We start from the raw sequence: 6,000 nt of genomic DNA on the forward strand, positions 1-6,000 counted from the left end.
CTCCCTCAGTTCTTAAAGAGACATGCCTCGACGAAAATCACTGATTTTTATCACTGACAATCCACAATTACAGTTATCAAATTTAACAATATCAATGATGATAAAGTTAATTCTAATACAACATTTATTCGATACATATTAAATGTTTATTATATTTATAGATATTCTCTCATATTGGATATTTGCTACACGAAAACGTACTTATTGTATGGCAGTTTTTTTTCTTTATTTGGGGCAAAACAGCATGAGCAAATCTTGGACCGTGATTCTGTGATGTGGTATGTGTAATTAAACCAGATTCAATCCAAAACCAATTTTGGTGCCTGTAGTGTCATTAGGTGATGTAGTACAGGCTAATGTCCACTAGATGGTAGTAGTATGGCGTAATAATTTAAGAATGCAGCCTGTCTATCAACAACAAAATACAACCATTGATAGCTCGCGGTTCTCTCCGTATTGTAAGGTATCCTTCCCTTTACTACTATGATTAAATTGAGTAGGATCAAATCAAAGGTTAAAACAGTTGAAGCGATGAAGTGCAATTTTTATTGATCTTGTCACCCCCGCAGTTCAAGGATTGTTTAAAAAAATGATGTAAAGCTTCAGATTTGTGGTGTGATTTGACACACAAACTTATTTATGTTATGAAACATGTACAAAAATTAAGAGATGTAACATGTTTATTTTGCCCAGTCACATCAACATGTTTTTTGTAAAATTGCTGTGTTAAAATGGTCAATATTTCTACTGTAGACAGCAAGGGCATACTGGTCTTTGGTGACCTCTAACAGGCTATCCTGATTTTGCCAAGTGGTTGATGTCCTTAGGACAACATCATGTTGACCCTGGGACAACATTTAAATCAACCAATCAGATTTCAGAAATAAATTCACAGTTTATTTTAAATCTTACAACCAGGATTAGGAGCTTCTAGATCATTGTTTTCACTTATCATTTCCCTCTGATTTTAGGGGTAAGTCACGGTTAGGGTTGGGGTTTGGTGTGGGTTTAGGTTTTATTTATAAAAATCAACCATTTGGCAAAATCAGGTCTAGCACCTAAACATGTCTGAATGGATATTACAGTAGCCTAGTATGAGTGATTTAAATGTCAATCTGTGAAAAGCGTAAATGCCTTGTTCTGTGTTGTTCTGTGTATTTGTGTATCGGTGTGAGATTTGCCCACAGGTCAGTAGTTGATGTAGGATCATTGGTTCCTATTTTTAGATAGTCGTACTGTCATATTATAGCCTTGTGTGTTATGTTTCCAGCTGCCCATTACAGAGGGATAGTGTGTTACCAGCTGGGTAATTGTGGCTTCCCGCTCATACTGTATATGATGCCTCTGTCGCTTAAAATGCCACAAAGGCTTACAGTTCACCGCAAAAAGTCAAACTTCATTTCAATCTGGGTTCCTAATCTTTATTTAAAACAATATTGTTATCATTATGCAACAACAATCCTAGAATGTGCACTATTGAAAGAGACATTGTCCTCTGCTCTCAAGGCAATAAAAGTTTTCAGTGTTTATTTCTTCATAGTTTGCTTAGGGCTGTTTGCCATTACATTGAAATTCCATTAGCGTTTAATGTAGTTGTTTTGAACTTAATAAAGCATTATCTAGACAGCCATTATTCAAATTTGTTTGCGATCTATTCTTAGCTAAGAGAGGCTGTGTTTTGAGGGATGACTTAAAGCAAGTCTGTTTACTGAAGCGCTAACATTACAGAGAATATAATAAGGCTTCACAATAGAGCTGCTTTATTGTATTTATTGACAGACAGCGCCATGACATGCAAAATCTAAAATTGGAGACAGGAATGTTTAAAAATACATCAGAACCACACAAATATAAACATCTTTACCCTTGTGTGTTTTTTGAAGCTTTGGTGAAGCTGTGGGGGTTTCAGACTCAGAGAAACAGAAGTGTTTGTTTCCAAACTCTCACAAGAGGTGCAAAGAAAGTTTTGCTGAGACTATGCATAAAACATTACAAGCATATACAACTGGACAGACAGAGAGAGATTTACAGACGTGCAGATTTTAAACAGAATTCAGCTTGCAGGATATAGCAGATGTGTTTCTCCTCATGCTGTTTATATGTAGAGATGAACAGTTGAAGATGTAACAAACGTTTTGTAGTGATGTTATGTAAAATGTTATGGAGTTACAAAGATTGTGTTACTAAGAGATGTGATCTTCTGTTGTTTGTTTTTTGGATGTTTTCCTATCCGAGCAATTATTATTATAGCGTGGAATCCAGTGATAAACATGTTCATAAACGATTTACATGAATATGTGGTTTTTGTGTCCGTAGTTGTTGTTGGCAGCAGTGTTAAAATAGCCTTTAAAGGAACAGTTTACCCAAGAATTCTGTCTTCATTTACTCACCCTGAAGTTGTTCCAAATCTGTATACATTTCTTAGTTCTGATGAACACAGAGAAAGTTATTTTGAAGAATGCTTGTAACCAAACAGTTCTTGGTCACCATTGACTATAGTAGGAACAATGTCAACTGTAGTCAAAAGTGCCCCAGAAGTGTTTGCTGTCCTACATTCTTCAAAATATCTTCTTTTGTGTTCAACAGAACAAAGACATTTATAAAGCAGTTTTTTTCCTATGTTAGTCAATGGTGGCCAAGAACTGTTTGGTAACAAGCATTCTTCTAATTACTATATGTATAGTAACTCAGATATGGCTGAAGTTACGACTTATGTATTAGTTGTCAGTAGTACCCATATAATTTACGAAAATAGAAAAATAGTAGTGATAAAGTTAACAACTTTTCAAAACGTGTTAATTTCAGCTGAATAGAATGTAGATTCTTAAAATCATGGTAAATAACCACTGTGGTAAATGCACAGCCCTCCACTGCCTGCCAAATCATGTATGATCACATTTCATGTTACTTCTGTATGTTACATTACTGTCCATAATATAGCCCACACATGCTTATTGGATTGGAAGAGCCGTGCACATAGCCAGATGAAAGCCGAGGATGATGAGGATGTGGGAGATTAGTGTGCAGATGTCCTGTGAGCTCTAATGAAGCCAGTTTAGCTCTAAAGCACATATACTGCTGCTGTTCAGAGATAGAGAGACCAAAAAGCTTTTTTTAAGAAGCATTGTATTTTGCATGTTGCTTGTGTCACACAGGCTGTCATTTTATGCATATTGTTACTATCGCTTACTGTCTATTTATGGTATGAGATCTGAACTTGGATCTCATACTGCACTATTTGTGCTGTAGACATACAGTATTAGTACAGTATTTAAGGCTGTATTTGGTAACGTTAGTAAACACCTTAGCTAGCTATCATGAACTAACAATAAACAATATAGTTTTTCAGCATTTTTTTAAACCTTCCTAATGTTAGTTCATGGTGCATTAACTATGTTAACAGTAACAACATTTGATTTCAAAAATCTATTACTAAATGTTGAAATTAACATGAAATAAGATTAACAATTGCTGTAGAACTATTGTTCTACCAGAAAGACTGAGGAGATAGAACGATAAATAATATTTATTAACAAAATATGTATAATGTAAGATATATTGAAGATCTTTGGCGTAGGCCCCGTCCAACGAAGCAATCCTGGGATAAGGATTCTAGATGTTCCTGCCTGAAGATAAAGGCAGGGGCGGAGCCTACCCCCGGACCGAGGACGGGGCCTGACCTGGTGGTGGTGGGGAGGATGGAGGTTTCACTCTTGCGTTAGTTTCTGCGAAAGAAAGAGGGGGTAAGTACGAACTTTTTATACTATGTGCTGAGGGATGATAGGCTAACCAGTGATTTAATTAGTGACGTAAGGAGTCTTCCTGGTAGAACTTGCGCAGGAGCTTACATTTCTTGTTAGTTCATGTTAACTAATGCATAAACAAACACAATCTTTTTGTAAAGTGTTACAAATTAATTTCGGAATAAATACACTTTCATTAACCCAACCACAGTATGTATACTGTAGTCTGCATTTGACATCTTAACTAAATTTGTAAAATTCCTAATATGTAACAACAGAGTTCACTAGTAATATCAGTACATTTTGAAACATTTCACCTCCCAGCAATTGGTGTCAGACTGCTGCTGGCACAGCCACTCTCTAGTGTATAGTGTGAATTTGGCACTATAAAGTAGACATTATCTCTCTGTATTTGCTGCGAATTACAGCTGCACAGCACGCCAGTAGACTGACAGCCAATCAGCCTGTTTGTTTCACATGTAAATTCAGTGTCTTCTGGCCAGCGTAGCTAAGGACTTCAAAGGGATGCTTCATGGCAGGTGTTTCTGGATAAAGGCTATTGCTGGATTTTCCCCCTCAACCTCACCTTTGAAGTGTCATCACCTGCTTTCTTTTTCAGTATGATTCTGCTCGGATCCAACTCTGCACGAGCTGAATCCTAAAATAACTGTCCTTTTAAATTAGAGTGTGAAAATGAGTGTAATTCTAACACATTTACAATTCTTAGTTAGCTGCAGCATCTGCTGGGCTGTGGGTAAAAAAATATGATCATATTTAAAGAAATTTCACCATTAATCCACCAGTGTTTAAAGAAGCTTTTTTATAAGGAAGGCATTGCCTTCTAATTTTATAACCGTATAAGGACATTTGAGCTACATTTGGTTATAGATCATTTTTGTAGTATTTTACTCTACGCGCTTGCAACCTATGACATTTTTTCTTGAGTTCAAAATACAGTAGTTAGTTACCCTTAAGTTTCACTAAATGACAGAGAAAGTTCTACTATGAAACTCTAGATGGCACTCCTATGGTCTATCTAACCCAATCTGACATAATAACACAGCAAAGCTGATTGGTTCCTTCTGTATCAGCAGCCAATGAGCTTGCTGCTCAACATTTCAATCTCGGCTAGTGATTGTCGTAGCAGTGCGGCGCGCTTCAGAAACCCTCCTCCTTCCCCAGCTCCACATGTATAGATCTGCTACAAGGTGATCATGTACGCTATACGGGGGTTCATATATGTTATATGTGCATCAGCAGCATTCCTTACATGCACACAGCAGCAAGTTGTGGATGTATTGGCAGTATCAAGTCTCTGTAATTGCTCCGCCGCAGCAGCAGCGTAGCAGATCTATTCCGCCATAGTCTCGCGTAGCAACTTATTGCCGCTTTCTTTGGCCAAGGCCCGCCCAAGAGGTCATATGACTGACAGGTAAAGCAACCAATTACGTTTCGTTTTGTGCCGCGTCATGTTTAGAGGAGTCGAAATGTCCCCGCAGTAACAGACCGGTGTACATTCACGAACGTGTCGAAAGTTAAAGGAGACATCAGATGAAAACCCCACCTTTTCTGTGTTTAAGTGCTATAATCGGGTCCCCGGTGCATCTAGCAACCCAGAAAACATGAAAAATAAGAACCCAGTAAGTTTGTTTTGGTGTGCCTTTCCCTGCAAACATGTGAGAAATCGAGCCGTTCAGATTTCGCTCCGATTGTGACATCCAAAGCGGATTTTATTATAATGTTACCGCCCCTTAATCTACACAGTTCCACCCACCGCGCTCTGCCATTGTTGTTTTCACAAGCGACAGCGGTGTATGTGACGCCATGGCTAAAGTTCATGGACAACATGCAATGTAGTCGCTGCACAGTCCAAACCTAGGAAGATACAGGAGTGGACTTATTTTATTTTTAGTGGAAATCCATCAGAAACCATAAGTAAAAACCTGCTTGTTTGCGCGAATCACCTCAAACCGGAGTGCTTTATCAACCTGGGACAGTTCAAGCAGGATTAGCTTCAAAGTTGTTCCTCAAGAGGGATCGAGACTGACTGAACGAGACAAAACTGTCGATGTTAATAATATTTATCAACAGTCTGAATTGACGTAAATGTATATATAGGAGGATAATGTTAGCATATGATAGCGAAGGGAGCTAAGTCAGTCACGGGCTAAATAGAACATTCAAAGCCAGTGTTAAACTTACTGTATATAAGTACAGATGGACACTTGTAGTTTAGCTGTATAAATGTTAATATATT

This window comes from Triplophysa rosa, linkage group LG1 (assembly GCF_024868665.1).
Source record: "Triplophysa rosa linkage group LG1, Trosa_1v2, whole genome shotgun sequence".
Classification (NCBI taxonomy): domain Eukaryota; kingdom Metazoa; phylum Chordata; class Actinopteri; order Cypriniformes; family Nemacheilidae; genus Triplophysa; species Triplophysa rosa.